Raw genomic sequence first — 21,543 nt, forward strand, 5'->3', positions numbered from 1 at the left:
TCCCCATTCACTCAGCGCGTTATAGTTCCACATCGCTTAGGATTTGTTGCTGCGCGTTTGCGCAGTGTGAAGGAAAGAGGAGACCAGCTGCACAGGCAGGCTGAGAAATTAGATCCAGGTGATCGGTTTGTGTAATCGGCAACAAGAGACCGTGATCGGCGATCACCGATCATACACTTTTTCACAAAAATCGGACGATTATGATCGACGGCCAATCGATCGGCGCACCTCTACTTGAGATAAAGTTAGAAGAACAGTAATTGATAAGAAAGCAGAGATAAAGAAGGCCGAACAGACGGTGCCAGGAAGGTTCTTCACCGAACCTGTTCTGCATTGTTGCGGAGCAGGAAGCTTTTTTCTTCCTCTTTCCTTTTAGTAGGTACAACAGCTTCAGCTCAAACGGACAAAATTGCAGAAATCACAATTGTTAGTCTTGAATGAACAAACTAAGAGAATAACAGCAACAGACCTCATTGACTCAAACCCAGTAGCCATCATAAATCACTGTAAGCTACCCACAGAAAACAAACAAAAAAAACACAGATATACTGACTTTAGATAAATAGGTATAAAATTCAGTGAAGTTAAGGAAAAAAATGTATAGCCTGTGCCATAAAGTTAAACAGTAATATAGGTGTGATAAGATCTAGTCAAAACTACATCCCCTCTAAGGACTGAAAGGAACATTACAACCAGTTATGCGATTCCGCGAGGCTATTATCTGGTCTATTTGATGTCACCTCCACTGTGCAGCCGCTTTGTATCTCCCCTGTGAGTGTTTCTTCTCATTCAATTAGCCACAAAAGTGTTTGCAACCAATGGTTGGGACCCAGTCTTTTTTCCAGGGCTCAGCCGCCACAGAGAGCTTCTTGCGCTGAATGAGTCCGACAACGAGCTCAAACAGAACGTAAAGAAATCAGTAAGAAGGGAGCGCATTTAAGGAAAACTGTTGTCTTTGCCTTTTTCTCACCCACACAAACCGACGTGAATGGACACGAACGCCACAATGACAAAGAATAACACTTGCTCTGGGCTTCGTATGGCAGCTTTTAACAGTAGATCTTAACAACTCAGTCTTACTCAATCACTTCCCCTCTTTCTGGGTTGTCATAGTTACAGACTGCCTTCTTGTCTGTACTTTGGGAATGGTGAGACTTTACCACTGTGTCGGGGTGTGTGTGCGTGTGTGTATGAGTGGGTGCGCTGCATGATGAACCCACCAGAAAAGGATCTTAACACTTCCCATCAGGCTTACAGATCACTCTCCAAGTATAGGTCTCAGACGGAAAGGTGTGAGAGCAAAGAAGTGAGCTGTGTGGAGAGCTCGGTGAAAATAAGTGTTGCGCTATGCCACGTGCGATCAGATTAACTTCTTAAAACAAGTCATGACAAGCGGTCTCCTATTTAAAACCACTCTTCTCAGCTGTGCATCACAATAAATCTAAATAATGAAAATTTATTTCATTTCAGTTGAAAAAGTGAAACTCGTAATATACAGATTCATAAAATATAGAGTGATATTTTAAGTATATCCAAACATCTGAATGCTACCAGACTAATGATTTAAAATATGCGATATAGAAATGTAATGGCATAGCCTCAGCTTTTATACAGTCAAACGACTAAGAAAAAGAATTGCTAATGAGATCGACTACTCACAGAGAGCTGCATCTGAGCATACCAATGTAAAGTTGAATGGATAAAAAAAAATGTAGTGGAAAAATATGAACAAACAGAAGTAATAAAAGAGGATTTTGACGCAAGCGTTCAATACATGTAGCAAATCAATGGGCTGGCATGTCTGCATTTAAAATGCATTTCCTTAATTATAACACTAAAATAACGAGAGATAATTTATAGAATTTAGTTTATTAAGCCATTATCACCAAAATTAAAGGAAAGAAACCATTACAATTGAATTATATTATGATGTGTGTAATGAATCTATATAACATCATGAGAGAATGCTTTCTCTTCTCAACACTTGAAGTCCACAAGTAGTGTTATTTACTGGAAGGCATTATTTTTTGTGTCAAAGGTTGAGCTTAAATTAGGATTAAAGAAGACGAGAACACATGACTCCGTAATTCCTTGCATGGCTGCTCTAATTTTTTCCTTTAAAATACTCTACATTCATGAAGTGACTAGCAGATTACCATTTTGGTGTAATGAATTCAATAGAAAGATTGTTGGAAGTACATCTAAAATTAGACCCACATAAGAAATTGGAGTAATACTCATAAAACACAATAAAAATAGCAAAGAACTTCTTAGATGTAATAACTGGCAGGAATGCATCGTAAACATCAACATGTTTTGCTAATTGAATTGACTCAAGTCTGTTGCAATAAGCAATAAATCAATAACATAAAAAATTAAAGCCAACTTGATAATTTCCATTTGAATGATTGTTTTTCTTGAGTCTCTCTTTCTACCAAGGATTGGATAAGAAAACATCTTCAGTTGGTGCTCTGGCCTCAACTAAACCTTTTTGAAGGCAACTATGTTTGCAAGACTTCAGTATCCATTCTATTAGTAATTTCAGTTGTTTTGTTTATTTATTTTGGATATTTAAAAGGTTCCAGGTCCAGTTGTAAATGTTATATGAAATTAAAGTGTACAGGTCTTTGACAGGGTGTACTTGCATCACCATCATATTACTTGAAAATGGTCTCAAAACAACATTATCATTTATCACATTAATTTCTGGGACAATTTATTGTCCAGGAAAATTTGCTATTGTAACAGCTTACATAGACTTTGATGCCCCCAACATCACAGCACAGACTGTGGCTCTACTGCTCACACAGAGTGAAAAGAACATTATGATAATGGAAATAAAGCCACTATCATCAATGACTTATTCAATAATAACGCTGCATCTGGATGTTTTCCTACTATATTGCAGCCCGGTTATAATAAACACAGAACAGCACGAAGCTGCCATGAGTTCAAGGCTACAGCGAGAAAATAATAGTGTGGGTAAATATGAGTGAGAGAATCCCAGAGAGAGAGAGAGAGAGAGAGACTGTACTCGGCCTCACTGGCTCCTGCAGACCTGCAGGTCAGCAAAGTCAGGATGCAGCTGAATGTGACCTTGGTGCAGGAGAGTCTTCAAAAGTGTGAACTACACCAGATGGCACCGTGCAGATGTGTGTCGCTGTGTGTTTGACATTCAGCTGATGACAGGACTGATACAAACGCTTGAAATTCAACATGACACTAAAACTAGACAAGAATAAAAAAAAACATAAAACACAATCTTCCATTATTTTGTTAATTCACTTTTATTCCTATGTGTTTCTTTTGAGCTCTTTGTAGCGCTGCCATCCGTCATCATTAGGGAGCAGATAGATGACCTGTCTACACTCTGTCCCTGCGCTCTCTGGAGAGGAGGACAAGAAAGGTAAAGCACACTGTGAACTGTGAAGGGTTTTTTTTTTAGGGCATAACAGAATCCATAAAGAAAATGAAAAGAAGTAACTTAGGGTCACAGCAAGAAAATCTCTTTTTCAAACCCTACATTTAAAGCTAATTTAATTTAAACTTTAAATTAATGCCTGATTTCATTCTTAAAGGGTGATTTCTGTCTATAGTCATTCTAGTCAAACCCCAAATTTCCCTGTCATGTTTACTTCAATTCCATGCTATAAGGCAAGCATTTACAGTAAATCAGCCACTGACCAAACCTCTGACAGAACTGCTCCATATCGAATTGTTGACCAGTGGGTAGTAGCGCCTCATAAAAACCATTTCATGTTAGCTGTAGTATCATAATGACCGCACACAAGATTCCCTAACATGAACTTTGCAACAAGTGACACTGAATCATCTCCAAACGAAGTTAAACAAACCTCCAACATCTTAATTCTCTGCCTGTAAAGCTAGAGTTATAAATAAAGCACATCCAGTTTTCAAAATAAAAGCACATTTCGTTATCTAGCTCTCTTCATAAACTCTAATTTTATTCTAATTTACCCATTACATCAATATTCACTTTACTTTGTCACTTGCAAAATGCTGTGGAAATATTTATGGATTTCCTAAATGGTTCCATAAGATTCATGCAAATCTAAACAAAAAAAAAGAACAAGAGCTTCTTCATCATATACAACGAGCCACATAGAGCAAAAGGGAGAACAACTTGAACATTAGGAACAGGCGTTAACTACATCATTGAAAGCTGTTCATCAAAATAAAAGCATGTGCCATTTTATCCATTCAAAAAATTCAGTAACCTACTTCTAGCATCTTCTTTTAAACTTATATACATATATTCATGTCTTCTGGGGTACAAGTAATAACTTGTTTGATTTTTTAAAATACGTCACAGCCAGTGGTGTTTTTTAGATGTTGGATGTTTTGAGGAGGGGGAAAAGATGTTAAATATTCATTTTTAACCTGCCACAGACTTGACTTAAACTTTGGATGAAAGACTTTGAACTTGACTTAAAATGATTTTGCTTTTCCTTTTTTTCCCCCCCAGACAATATTTATTCAAGATTCTCCTCTAATTCCTGCTTCAGTATTAAACAATCCAGGCTGAGTTCTGCATCAAACTCAGCTGGTAGCTGATTGATCTTTAAATTCCTGAAGGAGGAGGCAAAAATCAAACAAAAAGAGGCTAAATATAGAAATGAGAAACATAAGCAAAAGGATGGTAAAACACAAAGGGGTGGCAATCACTAGGATGAAGGAGGAGTGGAATGAAGCATACGGATGTTGGGAGGACGATCAGAGGACAAACTATTGTCTCCTGGTAATGTGTAAAAATAACTCTGCTGCTGCTTTCTTGCTGTGTTGCGTGGTGGAGGAGCTATCTAGGTCAGAAAATTCCCACTGAAAGGGAGGCGAGAAGGAGAGGTATCGCATTGATTCAGCCTTCTGTATCAGTCTGAGACAGAAGTCAGTGCCTCCTCACTTAAAGCTGTTCAGGATGAGGGGTGTCTCTGTCATGCTTCCATTTCACACATTTGCATAACAATTGAATCTAACCGTTCATTCTACTAATAGGCTGTTCTTTCTCTATCGCCAACAATTTTGCACTCCTCCATTTACATCCTGGCGTGTTGTTTAACGCCCTCTACTTTTACCCTCGATGCTATTAAATCACAAACTCCAAAACAACCACTGCAGAGTTAAAAAAAAAAAAAAGAAAAGAAAAAAAGCACAACACTCAGTGTGTGTAAACTTAAATAACTTTTTCAATAATGTGAAAGTTAAAGTGACACATTCAACTTGAAGTTTGACGATACACTCATGGGAATACTTTGAACTTAGAAAATATTGTCTGAATTTATCAACTTCTAATGTTGTAATTACAAATGTCCCAGTCAAGATCCCCCCCAATACTTATCTAAGTCAAAAAATCAATGCTATGTACATTCTGGAAGGTCCAATGAATTTAAAGAGCCAAAAATAAAACCACATTTCATCATTACATAGTTTTCACTCTTATGTTGTTTCCGTTCTACTTTAGTCATTCAGCAATGATGTTCTGGATATTGCAGAATCTGTTTTTGTCAGCAGGGTTTTTTTTTCTTCTCTACATCGATGCCTTTTATTTCTAAATATACATCCAACTTGACACATAGAGCCACAGTGTTAAATAAACACCATGTTCATGTCTTGCTATTGCTGACAATGTTGTAATAGTAAGCAAGTTACTGCAGTGCTAGGATAAGCATTTCAATCCATTTTCATATGACTTGTTGAGAATTGGGCTTGTAGCATTTCAGTGCTGTTTCAGTTAATTATGTGGATGTAAAACACAAAAAATTCTGTCCTGCTTCAAAAAAACGTTGCTGTTTGCTGTAAGTGGGACGGCCTAAGATTTTAACGGCGAGCATTTCAACTGCTCTCTGCCCTTTTATTATTAAGTTAATACAAATTAGGTAATAAAACCTCTCCGTAATTTTAATTACTAATTATTCCCTTATATAATAAGGGAATATGCGTTGAAATACAACTTTGGATGCCACGGCACTGAAGGTTAAATACAGCATCACTTTCAGGCGTCGTTCTCTTTGGGCTACTTGGATGTAGATTTACCAAACATAAGCATGACAACATCTAAAGTCCTTTAAAAATATTTAATTACATTAGGGAATTCTTTTGAAGGATTACAGATTATTTGCTTACATAACGGCACTAAAAACACTGTTTTTAGTTGCTTTACAAAGCATTTAAAATTTGAGATTTACTTCAAATCAAAATACACTTTTAAGCTTTCTTTTTCATATTTTCTAAAGTGAAAGAAATATATAAAAAATACTGCATGGTGTGCTGTGTGATTCAGATTTTTCATTGCTGCCCAAGCCACATCTGAAGGTAGAAGAGTAACTCATAAACCAAACTGTGTGTGTTGTTCAGCACTTCAGAGGTTTAATTAAATCTTCAGAGATGAAGAATGCAATAAGCATTTTAGTAACTTAATCAGACTATTACACATTGATAAGAGAAAAACGTGTGTACGGGAGATACCCAAAACTAGAATGATAAAAGTTTATTTTCGTTGTTGCAAAAGTAACAACACCCAAAAAAAAAAAGGCTGATGCAAAAATCTACTTTTGGGCACTCTTGCTTATATAATTGATGCATTAGACTTGACAAAGCTAAATTTATTTAAAATGAGTTCAGCGCTTAATGGATTAACCTGCTGTGCCTGTCCAAAATGGGCAGGGCTGATCTCAGCTGGCTCACTGGTGGCAACAGAAATAGCGTGAGCTGACCGCAGCATTAAGTGGGACGCAGCAGCAGCAGCAGCAGCAGCAGCAGGCAGCAGCAGCAGCAGCAGCAGCAGCAGCACACCTCTAAGATTCTTTACACTTTAGCCACCTGCTGGATTAGAAGTTGTAAAAGAAAAAAAATACAAGAAAAACAAGCAGATTTGTACGAGTTAAGCAAGATGTTGATACATTTACTTTTAAGAGAGACAGAAAATAATCCAAACGGAGACATAATGTTGTAATGGTGCATTACAGCCTTTTGAAACAGGCCACAAAGACTAAGTGTGATCAATTCAAATTAACACATAATACAACACTGTCCAAATCGTGCTGTGGTTTTCAGCTGAGGAAACATTACAGTGTTGTAACAGTAGATGTTTGACAGCAAGATAAAAAGTGGGAGCAAACTATAGCTACTAACTTCATTTTTGCAAATGTGAGCAAAACAAGGAAGTGTTCCTTGCTTAATATTTTACAAAATGTAACTATGTTATAACTTTATTTTATGCAACTGGCTAATTTTCAGCTATTTTCCATTGTAAGATTATGAGCAAAAGAAAGATCTGCAACAATTGACCAAGTAGCTAACATACATTTCTGATCAAAACAAAGCTGGGCATTGTTCAAAACCAAGGAGCTGCAAAGTTGAAAGTCCAAAAGTATGAAGCAATAAAGTTAGTTTATGGCTGACTATGCAGTAGTAAATCTAAAATTTTATTCTGTAGAGATACTTTGGCCTTGGAGAAAAATGTTTCATTGAATAACGAACGTATAGTTTGCAACGTTCAGATCTACGTGTTACACAGAAACATTTATGAGAGTGACGTCTCACACGAGGCAGAATTAGATGGTTTGAAAGCTGTTCAGGTTGAGATAGCAGCTCTGAGTGCTGATATGACAGTACAGTTTACAAAAAAACTGCTTTACCCCGGGAGTAGAGCCGATAGGATCCTGACTACCTAACACTGACTGACAGAAGCAGAGATGTTTATTTGTTGAACAGAGAAAACGTGTTGAATACAGATTCAACAACAGCAAACACACCCAAACACACACAAAAAAACAAATTGACTGTAAAGCACAGACATGTGTTGGCATTAGATTAACAAAATAAAACAAAATGTATTTAAGCAATGATTTTGGTGTAATGATTAAATTTTTTCTTGTATCCAATTTCTCTTTAAGGTTTCCTGTAAAACAGTATGAATTATCCTGTGGGAGCAAGTGCCAAAAGCAATGCAAAAACTGATGACGACTCCGGTTAGACGTGAAAGATCAATATTAAAACGTATCATTAGGTTACAGGAACTATCCACAGCTGGAAAAGATTCGAGTTCCCTGTCTGTATTTTTCAGACAGAGGTCAGGGATTGAAGCAGGAAGCATATTAATACAACCCATGGTAATAACCCAGCTGCCGTGATCTTCCGTGATCAACAAATGACCTTGTGTGAATTGGGATCCCTTCCAGATAAAACCTTTGTCATAAAACATGATTCGTTTTTTCCTGTTTGTTGTGAACCCAGAATTAATTTCCTGTTCTTTCCTCCTCGTTTCTGTGATATAAAACGCTGCAAGAATGTTAATACTGAACGCGTCATTCAAAAGTTATGTTGCTGACATTGTGCACAAACACTTTTTAGACCTCAGTGATATTCAGGCCAGTGGACAGATTTATTCAATACATTTAAATACCTAGAGATGTGATTTTTGTGTAATTTAAAGTCATATTCAATAAACAGAATGTAAATCTTATATGTCCTCCTTGTCAAGGAGGAGGAAAACTGAATGAGTTAAATGTCTTCAGCTGTTGTACAAGTACCACTAGTGGTTCTGGGCTGCCTTCAGTGGCAGAAAAAGATTCTGGCTACCAACTCTGGGCTGACTAACTGTTATGCAGAGCAGATATGCAGAAAGCACAAAAAGAAAAATGGATTGTGACCACTACTGATTCTTGCTTCAACCAGAACTCACTCAAAGAAGTAGTGCAGAGGTGAACATTTCAAAACCTTTCAGTATAAACTGATGCAGACAAAAAAGTGAACCAAGAAAAAGGGTGGTGGCTTTTTGTTTATCTCTGAAGTCAGAAAGTGGACCTGAGAGCGAGACAAAACCCAACGTAACCTAGTTCATATTGAAACTTACCACTGACCTAAATTGAACCACATTGCTGATTTTAAGGATTGCTTTTATTAAACTAACTGCTGCTATTAGCCCTACATAAAGTCTACTTGTCCAACATGAGATGAGGAACGAAAACTGGTTTGCGCAGAAACTTATTAGTAACTAAAACAGATATTTGTAGCCATATAGTGAGCAAACAATCCACAAAATTAGTACATTGTTCTACTTTTTGAAAGATCAGTCCCAGGCTTCTGAGAAAGAGGAAACAGCAACTAGGCAGAAATACAACAGTTTACGGAAACTTAAGAGCAGCTCATAAAGCTGCAGCTGACCAGCCGCAGCAGAGTCTGATTTAAGAGGATGGGGGGCCTCTAAAGCACAGTCACTTTTGGGGCCCTTGGAAGACAAGTTTCAACTATGTGTAAAAAAAATACTGCAGGTTGTTAAGAACACATAATCTTCACGGTTTCTTGAGTTTTTCCAAAAATGATCTTTGAAAAAGAAAGGTGTGGGGACAGTTTTGCATATTTAGAAATTAAAATTATTTGAAATGCATCAAAAACAACAACCACAAAAAAATACCAGTTTGAAGAGGTCTTATGATTTGCTCTTCTTCTTTCTGGCATAATTAGGCATAGGCAGCTTTATCCATTTAAATGGTTGCAAAAAGTAAGAAAATGTCGTTTTAAAATACAGTCAAACCAAATCAACGGTATATAGTCATTTTAATGGATATAAAAGACAAAGAACCAGAGGTATCTCCAGTTGTATGAAACAGAGTAACAGAGTGTCCTGAGGTGTCTCTGTAGTAGCTATGTAGCTATGCAACTAAATTGAAATTAAATTTTTGTAAAGTACCTTGAGATGACATTTGTTGTGAATTGGCACTATATAAATAATCTGAATTGAAATTGATTGTTTTCCCATCCCCACATGCTGCTGCAGATTGCTGATCACCTGGCTGCTATTATTTTTGCTTCAGGTATCATCCTTTACATAATCAGGCCATTCTTTAGTTTTATATTCCTTGTGCTTTTGGTTTTACCTTAGTATTTCAATACAGTCTTCAGTTGTGTATATTCTCTGTTTCTGTTTTGTTTAGAAAACACATCTTTTGCTTAGGTTTGAGTTTTATCCCTGTTTGCTTAATGTTTTCCTGTTTGCTTATGGTCTTCTCCCTAATTAGTGTTGTGGATTCCTCCAAGACTTTAGTTTTTGAATCCCCTTTTATGTAAATTTATTTTTACCTGCCTTTTCCCTGCTTTTGGGTTCTATTCCTTCACATGTGACAAAAATCACTTAATACTGTGAACCGGGTATTTTCCCCATAGGTTATAGAACCAAGAAAGTCTCACGCCTGGTTCTATTTTGGAGATTTTACATAAAAATTTAATGGAATAAGATGCCTCACAGTAATATGAGCTTGGAATAAGCTGAAGTGGCAAAACATAATTTCATAAAAACAGAAAACTCCTACTTTTGGGCCCTCGAAACATTTCCCCGCAGTTACTGCCAATTGTTAAAGCCTGGGCCAGTGTTACCAGCAGTGGTCACGGGACTGACATTTTACAAGCTAAACAGCAGCTATGCAAATACTTGTATTCAGTACATTTACCAGATAAACAGGACTTCGTGGTACTAGTTGTCTTTCAATTAGAACGGAAACATGTAGAGATAGAAAGGTGGCCAGTGGATCCCCTACTGCTACGTCATATGCCTCCCCAGTGATCAGTATTTTTAAAAACAACCATGTAATGGAGCTTAGCCTCGACAATCAGTTTTGTTAAAAGTGTTAGAAATTCATTAAATCCATTTTATTTAGGCAGAAGTCACCTTGGTCCATAAACATCAGCATCAAACAAGTTCTAGTCAGCTTTGTAGCTCGTTATGCGTAAACTACTTTATATTAAATGTGTTTGTAACACTAAAGAAAAACATTTAAAAAGTCTCTTGGGAACCTTTTTGTTTTTATCATTTTCGAGCTAAAGAACAGTTTGCATTTTCGACTCAGTAAGGCTTTGCTTTTCATTCCACGTAGCGACTGGAAAACAGAAGGTGAGGGAGTCTTTCACTGTCAGCCTGTTTTACCAGCATCATGACAGGATGACTCTGGATTGCTGCGGGGAAGATGGCAAACCGTTCAGTCTTCTTGAAAAGCTGGGTCTCCAACCTTGGAGTGCCTTTGTGAAGGAGGATGCTGACCTGAAACCCACACTCTCTCCGTGTGCAAGCCAGTGTAGGTAGACCAAGTGTAAGCAAGACAGTATGTTCTCCTGACAGTGTCACAGAGGCTCATGTTTGTTTGCAGAAAAACTCGCCTAAGTAGTAACATAGCATCATGCCTTATTTAGAAGAGTTGTTACCAAACTGATTATAAACTAAGTTTCTGATATGAGAGGCAGTTATACATTGGTATCCAGGAAGGAGAACGACAAACTTTTGGCTTTCATTTGCAAAGCAGTCAATCAAAAAAGGCTGTACCCTCTTTGATTAAAAATAAAGATGGCTTTAGATGTCGGTGTCTGCAGATGTATTAAGTATACACTATTTTTATTAATCTATATTTAGGTATATTTAGTGTTTGAAATACTAAAACAGATAGCTATGAGTGGTCTTAGCGAGAGTCTCAAGTATTTGTGGAGATGAGCTATTCACGAATAGTTGTGGTTCCTAACCCCTTCAAGTACAGGGGTCCACTGTAATGCACTTTTATCTAGGTTGCACACAATAAGAAACGTTTATGTAGAAAAAGACACAGAAATTCACCATTGATGTAGCATTTAATCTGTTTAGTTAGCCTCTAGCACTGTTATATACCCGTTTTTAATATCACAATGCATCTTAGAAGCTCATCTTAGAAGCCTCTAGTAATGAAAAGCTGGATTTTCACACCTTATATCTTAGATGGACAGAAGAAAGATGCAGTGAGGCAGCTCATTAATAAAAAGTCAGAACAACATATAGATTCTCGCTGACAACAGTCCTCCTCCTCTCCAGATTTCACACACATGCACACAGGCGGCCGACTGAAAGGTAGCTGTGCATGCACTAGTCACACAGACTGATGATGAGTGTGCTGGAGTGAGAAGATGAAAAGATCTCAGAGGAAATATGGTGGCGTTTCACAGCGAATGCTGTCGTCTGTTCTCCAGCACGTATGAGTGTGTCAGAAAGAGTTCGCTGTTCTGCTGCGTCCTCTGCTATTCATACATGTTCTCCACAGCAAGCTCCCCATATACGCCTGAATCCAGCTCGGTAGACACGAAGCAGACATCACATTCTCAGATCTATATGTTACAGTAATATCTGTGCATCCATAAAGTTGCAAAGTGACCACACACAGCAGATCTTGCACCAGATAAACTTTGCAGGCTCTGTATGCGTCTGTAAATAAATAGGAAGTATGAGCAATGAATCATTTTACTACATTAACAAAAAGCAGGTGTGATCTTACATGTATGAAGTTTTAATCTTGATTCTGGTGTGTCATTCAGCTCGCCAGAATCCCATGAATCCCCCTTTTATTAGATAAACACCCACATCAGAACTCGCACCAACATCTCCCCGATAATCTCCATAACTAATTATAGGGTGATCCGCCTCTGCTTGAAATGAAAGCAACGCTTAATCTGCTAACCCCAGTCAGTAGGTCATTATGGGGGAAAATACAGCTTCCAGCCACACGAGCTGACTGAAACCACAAAAAGATTAGCTTATTTATTAGTAGCAACAGCTCGAGTTGCCACAATATTGATTTACTGTGGCAACAGTAAACACTATAAAGATGCTAGCAAAACCCAAACGCTGAAAGTAGAGTTGTGACTGATATTACCTTTTTTTTTTTAAATATTACATTCATAGAGCAGCAATATATCAAGTGTATTTAATTGAAATGATTGTGTGCTGCTTAGCAGTAATATCAAACCATTTAAAGCAGGGGTCACCAACTCCAGTCCTCGAGGGCTACCGTCCTGCAACTTTTAGATGTGTCTCTGCTCAAACACACCTGGATCAAATAAACTGCTCATTTCCAGCCTATTGCAGAGAGGAATGAATGCTGGTGAGGAAATTCAGACATTTTGGAGCAGAGGTGAATCTAAAAGTTTCAGGATGGTAGCCCTTGAGGACTGGAGTTGGTGACCCCTGATTTAATGTAACAAGTTTTGTCAAAGCAACTTATTCACTAATCATTCTTTTTAATAATACTTCTCCCTTTCCTTTTCATTTATTAAATACACCAAAACTAAGAACCTACACCATGATCAGTCTGAAAAAGCCTCAGGATGAATTTTGATGGACATTTTTTTAGTTTAATAGAAATCAGACAGGAGATAAGCTTTTTCTGCTAGCTTCAAAAACCTCTTTCGAAAGAATCAGCAGCACATTCTGGTTTAGATATTTTGTGTACTGCAGTTCTTCCAAAATAAACAGAGAAAATCAGAATTAGATGACTATCCGAATTTACGAGGTGAAATAGAAATTGGCCAGGAAATGTGTATTTAGTACAGATAAGATATTAGCAGCATTTCTTCTGTGACTAAAGGTACTAGCACTAAACTGGCAACTATCCCTTCTTGCTCCCAACATGGTCTACCTGGTTTAAATTAATAGCTTGATCTTCCTGGAACTGTGAATGAGGGTAAGCTACAGTTTCCCTGATCTAAGCTCTTTTTGATACAGTAAGCAGAGCTGCATGGGACATGAGATGAGGAGGGGCCAGGGGAGAGTTACTTCGTGCATGTGAATGCGAGAATGCCTGGAGATGAGCGTGTGCATGTTGGAGAGAGAGGGAGAAGGAGATGAAACAAAATGGAAATAAACAACAGCTTGGATCTGTGTGGAAACGGGCTACTGTCATATGGTCTGTTGGGATTTGGCCAGGAGAGCATATGACAGTGTTGGGTAGAATGCTGAGGAACATTGTCATTATGATGCAACATCAAATAAGAATTAAGTTTACTTCTTAAACAGTCAGTAGCTTGGAGAGGGCTATTTGATGAGCTATATTCTGACAATCTGCAGGACTCCTCCCAATATCACATCACATGCCATCTTGAAAAGCAGTGATAATGTAAATTAACCAGCCACTAAAAAATGTAAGAGATCATTTTACCATGAGTACTTCAACAGCAATTACAAATACTGACAACATGTAATATATGATGCATAAAAATATTATCTATACAGTATACGTTTAAGTCTTTTCTCAATAAGCGCTTCTATACTGAAGAGTGTTCTTGTTATTGTTGTCTGAATTTTGGGACATAGAAATGGTATTAACCATTTGATTACCAGTCAATTTCTAAATGAATCTAAAAAACAAACAAACATGCTTGTTAAAATTCAAGGGAACTAATTTCTCCTCTTTTCATTTTAATTTCTGTAGGAATTATCATAGACTTATGAATAAAAACTAGGTTAAGAATTAGCAATGTAACAAACAACTAGCCTAACACAGGCTCTGATCAGGGATTTGTTGGTCAAATAATATGGACCCCAACTGGTTTGTAGTTCACTATTTGTAGATTCATTTATTCAGGATTTTTTCTCTAGAATATAGCTTACAATTATTTTGTATAAAATTTGCCTATTGATATTTTTTGTAGAGAACATATGAAGTATTTAAAAGAAAATGCTGGCTGGCTGGGAAGATGACCTGCTGCTTGACAAGCTATTGGCAGAATGTACTTTGATGCACTTTTTAAGTTTAAAAAAATCAGGTAAAGCTTGGAGACTTTTGATTTGATGTAGTTCTTTTTTTGTTTCCTTTTGGTTTAAAAACAATTACTTAAGAGTCTGTAGCACATGATTTTTTTCTTTTTTATTTACCATCCTCCATAGATAAAAGAAACAGAAAAACCAGGACCAGACTTTTTTTTTTGGATTGGTATATTCATGTTGTTAAAAATAGTCCCAAAACTATTGATAAAAAATATCTGTGAGATGATACAATCTCCGTTGAGGATAAATACATTTTGTTCCGATTTGTTTTTCACAAACTGTGTTGAAAAATCAGACAAAGCATTTCTCCCATAAATGAAGTATGAAATGAAGTAATATTTTTTCACAAGGTCAATTAAGCCTACAGTTGCAAATCAAACTGCTGATAATAACCCTCGTAAAAGATCTAGATCATTTACTAAGCTAGCTAATCAGTCAATTGGAGCACTTGTAATACTGCCCTAATACATTTTAAGGATATAGACCCTTAGCATGCACACGTAGCTAGCCATTAACCTTTTAATGCAGCTGATTCTCCAGATCATCTAGATACCGCAAACCTGGCAAACCAGTTCTTTCATAGTTCGTTTCAGGTTCAGTCTTCATGCTAAATATCTGAGCCTTACAAGGCCATCTCTCCTGTCCCAGTCTCTTTCTGTCCAAACTGTCTCACTTTGTTTCTCTCCCTGCCTTGGATCTCGTGTCTCTGTCACTCCGACCTCTTCCTGGATTCCACACAGAGGTGAAAGGAAACAGGAATGGCTTTAGAGGCAGTTGGCAGTACAATCTCCATTTCTTCTCCTTTTGTAGCCGTCACACTCAACACATACACACACACACTCACACATGCACACACAGTCAATATTCCTGTTTTGGTGGCTTTGTTCCTTTGCCAGTTGCGAAGATGTTTCCTCAAACATGATGAAAGCCATTCCTGTTCCTGCAGATGACATGCAGGGGAGAGTGGGTGTTTGCATGTGTATTTGCATGTGTGCAAGATCAACAACAGAGATAGATATGGTCAGCAGGATGGATCTGAATCAGCAGAGTGCAGATGGGTCCTTTATTACAGTGTAAGGAGGAGGAACATTCAAAACAGTGGCACTCTCTGTTGCCTGCTGCCCCTTTGCACAGTCACTCCTTCAGCACAGCACCAGTGGGACTCCCAACTCCCTGTTGTGCTTACAGAAACCTTGGCAGCCAGCGACCATGTCCCCCAATAAGAAAAGCTTTTGCTAAAGCTTTAGCCAATTGGATTAGAGCTACATTTCCCTAGCTGACATAATTCCAAATGTGCTGCTGTAAGCTCAAATCTGAGACATGGTGGGAAAGACTCATGTTTCACCGATAGACACCAGAACTCACATGCTGCTGGGCAGTGCAAGAAGAAAGAGACATCCTGAGCCTGTTACTGAGACTCTAAACAATTTGAATAGGGAACGTGATATAAACATCAGCAGAAGCCCAGACAAAAAGCAGACATTGGAGGGTTTACATAAAGAAAGACCTGAACCAAGCAGACAAGGGAAAATGACGAGACCAAACATGCAAAAAAATAAATAAATAAATAAATAAAATATTCAGGTTATTCGCACAATGTCATTACACTATCGTGATCTGTATAACCTTTTGATTTTGTTGGTTCTTATCCATGCTCATGTTAGTGGAATTACTTAATCTTATCCTAAAACAAACAGGATGGTGATTCTACATGATAAGATGATATTAGGGCAAAATTTGTACTATGTCATATCTGGGTTTTCCATCCAGGGTCCATAATGGCTTTGTCTGTCCTTAATCTGGGTGCAGGCACAAGTAAGTTCCATTAGTGGAAATTAAACCCATGTCTAAATCCACTGAGGCGAGCAGTGCAAATTCTTGCCTGAATCACCTGATTTATACCAGGAATATCAAACACCAAAGGCTCAACATTTAACATGTAAAAGCCTGGAAAACAGCCTGTAATAAACAAAGGGTCAGCAGGATGGATCTGAATCAGCATGGGATTTGTTAAAAGCAGCAGTTCCTGTAACACGCTGGTAAAGAAGTGTACAAAAAAAAGACACTTAAAAAAATTAATCCTTTGTTGCAGTACTTTGGAAGAAAAAACTATTGCAAAAGAAAAAAAAGGAAGGCTTTTATAGTTCTTTACTAGCCATGCTAATGTATGTGGAAGGTGCTTAACATATTGAAAGTGACAATGTTTGTTTTAAATTGTTTTAACACTAATTTAAAACAAACAAAATTACTGAAAAGCCGGTACTTTTACAAAATATAATTTTTGAAACAGTTTATAGAAAAACAAACAATATTTTGAAAAAAGTGTTTTTTCAAAAAATGTCACACACAGGCACCAGAATTAAGAAAAAATAATAATAATCCAGGAAGACAGACAAAACATTACTTTCATAAAATGAGGAAGAATCAATGCAGGAAACTATCTCTAAAAAGTTCCTGGAGTTTGGATTCAAGATGCACCAAGATTTTTGTTGGCCATTCCAAATATCTATTTTTATTTTTTTTATAGGTCTGACCTATTAACAAGGTTTTTTTTTTTAGAATAGATCAAATTAAAACATGCATTGTACATTATTTGATAAAGACCTGAGAATTGCAAAAAATGTCTCCACATATATACTTCAAAGAACTGGTTCCTGATCTTTATGTTATCTTTATCATATTTAGAAAAAGATGTTGACTGATTCATTTACAGACTGAAAACAGAAGAGAGTCTTAGTTTTGATGCTTTAGATGATAGGAATAGAAATTAAAATCTATCTATATTTGACCTGCCCCTAGTTAAAAAAGCTAAAAAAAAAGAAAGAAAAGAATTTGTCCAATTCCTATCGTTGATAGGTGGTGCATCTTCAGTCTAGATCTTTCACACCAAGGTAAAGTCTGAATATGAACAGCCTCACTCCATGTCTTCCTCTCTCAAAACGCACTGACAAACTCCACTGTATGCAATACAAGAGAAGCATTATATGGCTGCAACAAGCATCACCCTAACGCCCCGTTTCTACTTCATAAATCAGCTCTATCCGGGCAAGGGAAGCAGGAGCTGGACTTACTCAACAAAGACACCCCACATTACTATCCCAACTAGGGCAGGTATGTCTGAGTGTGAATGTGTGTGTGTGTGTGTGTGTGTGTGTGTGTTTGTTTGTTGGGTCATCTCAAGCACATGGAACTGGGTGGAGCAAACAAAAATAACCCAAAGGCAACAGGGCCATTAGTCAGGCTGGGAGATCACCAGGGACCAGGACCTGATAAACCAGCACAGACTGCTGGAGCACACCAGATAGCAGCTCCATTAATTAGCCAGTGAATCAGAACAGCAGCAAACTGTTGCCAGCCACATACTGTAAACATCAAGCAGGAAAGATCTCATTACACTAAAGCTGGGAGGTTAACTAGTGGATAGGCTTGTTATGATCCCCCCCCCCCTTCCCTCAGTTGTTGGAGGAACAAAAGGAACTACAATTACATCTCAGGTGTAAGTATGCAAACAAGCTGGTTCAGCGAGAAGGAGCGGCTGCAGCTCAGCGTTTCATCATTTCATTTCTTCTTTTCAGGCACGCTAAAAACTCTGCGGGTATACTGCTGCTGCTGCTGCTGCAGCTGCAGCGTGGGGGAAATGGTTTAACCTCAGAGCCTCAGGAAATTACTTTTAGTTCCCTAAAGCGACGTCCTGACGAGATTAAAAAACAGAACAAAGGTGACTGATAACTTTTGTGTGTGTGTGTGTGCGCCACCTCAGCTGGCAGGTGTTTCAAACATCTCAATAGAATATAGAGGCGAACAAAGAGCCGAGATATCTCGCAGTAGGGGTACAGTGCGGAAGTGGCCAAACACCTGCAACCGATGTTATTACTTTAATCACACACAAAAACACACACACAACATGCAAACAGTTACTGAAAATGCTGTTACAATATGAACGTTGGGGAAACTTCATATTTTCACTTATAGTTCCTCTTTTTACATTGGCACAGACACGCGAAAGAAAACACAATAAAATAAAAACACATAAATAATTCTTAACGGTTTTCCATACATTTAATAGACACAAGCCGGTAATTAACTATATTGCACATTTCCAGCACTTACAGCTATGTTTTCTCTCCGAGCGAGAAGCGCGTGCAGACAGAAAATTCGAGGAAAACGTCCAGAAAGAAAACAACAGCAACTTACTGAGCTGGCAGATAGTTGTTGGGAGTCCAACACAGAACAAATCCAACAGAGTAATGAAAGAGGGAGAAAAAGCTCAGCCCGACAAATAACAGGGCAGTCCAGTCCCAACGAGGACAAGTCCGACACTAACAGCGCCTTGACAACCGGAGCAGCGAAAGCGAGTTCGGGGAATATGGCAAGACAAGTGATTATATAATTTTCACCCGCTCTAAGAAAGGCTACATCCCTCATTTATACCACGAGGGGGCGTCACTAGGCGACAGTAGAAGTTCTACACCAAATTTTCCAGAGGAGGAGATGAGGCCGGTGTTTTTTTGGGGGGATTTTATTGGCCAAAGATGTAAGTAAGATGTAAGTAAGCCACTTGTGGCTCTGGAGCTGCAGGTTGCAGACCCCTGATCTAGCAGATCCAAACTGGGATCGCAATACAGCTGAAGTTAAAAGTGCTACATCTTAATTTATAATTTGTTATTGAAGTAAAACTTAAAAAATGTAATTAATACAAGAGATTATTTCTTCATAGAGGGGGCATTCAAAGTCTTAAAATTTCACATTTTAAAGTTTTTTTGTTTTGTTTTTTTCTTTTTTTAAGCTCAAGTAAATAGTCAGGAGATAAGGAGGAAAGAGAACATGCTGCATCAAAGCATCAAAAATGACATATATAGAAACAAATCTTAGTTCCACCGATTCAGAGGCAGCTGTGCATCCAGTGGATAGGCAAAGCACATTTATTTAGCACCATTCATACACAGGCTAATTCAAAATATTTTTCCGAAAAAGCAAAGGAACAAAGGAAAGTTCTTCAACTCTGCTTAATCCTGATCAGGATAGTGGTTGGAGGTGAAGCCAATCTTATTGGGTGACAAGCAACACTGACCACTCTATAACTGCCAGCACAAAACATTGGCAAAGAAAATGAGAACCACTGTAGAGAAATAGATATGTAAAATCCAAGCTTTTCCATACTTCCATTAAGAAAAACATGTTTTGCCGTTTCTCGATACTATTCCAGAAAATTGTTCTGAATCTACTTAGGGTGTGTTCATTTTTTTAAATTATTGTTACTATTAACGAAAACAAAATGTTTGCCATCATTGCGTATGCAGAAGAACACTAAAGTACCAGTGACTGACTGAAAATGTTGATGTCAAAAAGTTGAATTTGTGACAGGATCGTTCCTTCATTAAATTCTACAACCGCCTGCCATACCACCGCTTTGCCGATCTCTCCTGTCTTGCAGGAGACAACAGAAAGCAAAAGAGAGGGAGAATTTCCCTTGAGATGAATGGTGAGATTGCGCAGGCGCGAACGAGGTCGACTCATTCCGGTGGAGACGGGCTGAAAATGGCAAGTGCAAAAAAGTGCTGCATTTACTTAATGGGGAAAGGATCAAAGATGGATAACAAGGTGGCATGGCGCGATGACATCTTACTCCTGAACGTTTTAAAATGTCGGATTATAGACCACAAGAGACCGAGTCATTTATATGAGCTAAATATGAGATCGGTTTGACAACAGTAATTTTAAATCAAATCAAAATCAACCATTTAACTAAACTTGCTGGGTGTTCAAATGTTTTGCTGTCAAATACAGAAACTGCAGTGACATAAAACACAGAGCCTGCGCTGAATGGCAATTAGTCAATTATTGATGCTAATGGGACCTCTTTGTAAGAGCAATACAATTAATCACAAACTGAGCAAATCATGATTGCAAAGCAAAAAGTGTCCCCCTCTTTATCAAGCAGAATCACTACGCTCTCCCAGACAGTGTTATAAATAATTCAGCAATAAAAGCTTGCCTCTGCTTGCCTGCCTGGCTGCATGCAGCATAAAATAATCCCCTCCGGTGCTCGGCATCGATCTAAAGAGGGCGTCACCAATTAGAACAAACCTCGGGACCAAATTAAGTTCAGTCAACATTCCTGCTGTCGAAAATGCCTGCGACGGGTCAGCCTAGATCAGCCAGGGATTAGGAGGCTTCTGTCAACTATCAATAGCCATGTGCCTGCAAAGACACAAGGGGGAGGGAGGGAGGCAGTGCATGGTGTGGAGCAGGAAGGGGGGGCAGTTTCAGTGCAGATCCAGCAGCCAGCCGCTGATGCCGTTTGTCCTGTCCGCGGATCGGAGGAGAGAATCACCCCCATCTACACGCGGCAACAAATGTAATCCTGTCCCGGATCCCGCCGAACGAGCGGCTCTTTATAATACAGCTTCAGAGGACAAAGTGTAAAACCCAGGGAGAGATGGAGAGGGGAAGAAAGCAATTTACCTGCGCACTGCTGCTCCCGATCAGCCTGCTGATATCACTTCCCACTCTGTGTTGCTTCCAGGGATGTCGCTCACTCGGAGCTGCTGCTTCTCCGCTCAATTTAGACGACGGGATTTGTTCACGTGGCCGCGCGCGCTGCTTGTAATTGGCGGAGCGGCGCGAGCCGTAGGTGACTGCCCCGCACCTGTGCGCTACAGCGATGCGGGGATGGGATGGCCGCTCGGCGAGTGGATCTTTCAAACTTCCTGGATGAAACGGGTCATCCCTTGTTCAGCTAAAAACCAATTGCAACACTGAAAATTAGAGTTTTTCCTTATGCATAAATGTAGTGGGTCTTCCGTGGGGTGGGAGCCTTCATCTCCAAAGAAATTCCAGTTAAAAATAAAAAATAAAAAATAATTGTAATTTAACAGAAGCTGAAAAATAGACTAAGATCAGGGGAGGGTTTTGATATGGGTTATATGGGCAACTGTCCAGGGTGGCAATAAAAGGGGGGCACACAAGCA

The 21,543-nt window shown here is 38.5% G+C and overlaps 1 protein-coding gene across 7 annotated transcripts in view; it reads right to left on the minus strand.

The window, feature by feature from the left end:
* The window catches only part of strbp (spermatid perinuclear RNA binding protein), an 88,110-nt gene extending 66,837 nt beyond the window's left edge, over nt 1–21,273 (minus strand). For 3 of the 7 annotated variants that reach the window (XM_008424014.3, XM_017307885.2, XM_008424016.3), the window contains exon 1: nt 18,767–18,929. The gene's annotated coding sequence lies outside the window, so the exon portion shown is untranslated. Of the gene's footprint in view, nt 1–18,682; nt 18,930–21,037 lie in introns of those variants that run through there. The other 4 variants (XM_081613334.1, XM_017307886.2, XM_017307888.2 and 1 more) reach the window with 3 other exon arrangements.
* Between the last annotated feature and the right edge of the window lie 270 nt (nt 21,274–21,543).

The sequence above is a fragment of the Poecilia reticulata genome, chromosome 12 (assembly GCF_904066995.2).
Source record: "Poecilia reticulata chromosome 12, P_reticulata-male-v2, whole genome shotgun sequence".
Lineage (NCBI taxonomy): Eukaryota > Metazoa > Chordata > Actinopteri > Cyprinodontiformes > Poeciliidae > Poecilia > Poecilia reticulata.